This window comes from Amphiprion ocellaris, chromosome 15, assembly GCF_022539595.1.
Source record: "Amphiprion ocellaris isolate individual 3 ecotype Okinawa chromosome 15, ASM2253959v1, whole genome shotgun sequence".
In the NCBI taxonomy this organism is placed as follows: domain Eukaryota; kingdom Metazoa; phylum Chordata; class Actinopteri; family Pomacentridae; genus Amphiprion; species Amphiprion ocellaris.
The window spans coordinates 4,368,472-4,368,814 of NC_072780.1; positions in this window are offsets into that span (position 1 = coordinate 4,368,472).

The following is a 343-nucleotide window of genomic DNA, read 5'->3' on the forward strand; positions in this document are numbered from 1 at the left end:
ATTGTATGTTTCCGCACGTAAACGGCAAAGTGCTTGTATTTACAGCACATGTGGAACAATTCCAACAAAGTCTTGTCTCACACTCGTGTTTCAAATCTGAGTTTTCCCGTGCAGTTTCTCTTGCTTTTAGCTTATTTTAATTAGTGCTGGTAGCTCAGAAGTGGACAGAGTACCAGCACTCACTGCAGGATCGAGAAAACTCGACATTCTGTTGGAAATGATGTTGATTTGTATTGAAGCAGGCTCAACTGATTTCACCTGCTTGCAGATTTTAACTCACATCAAGGGTTTTCTGATGCCAATAAAAGATAGAAAAAACAAATTAGAGAAAAAAAATATGGAG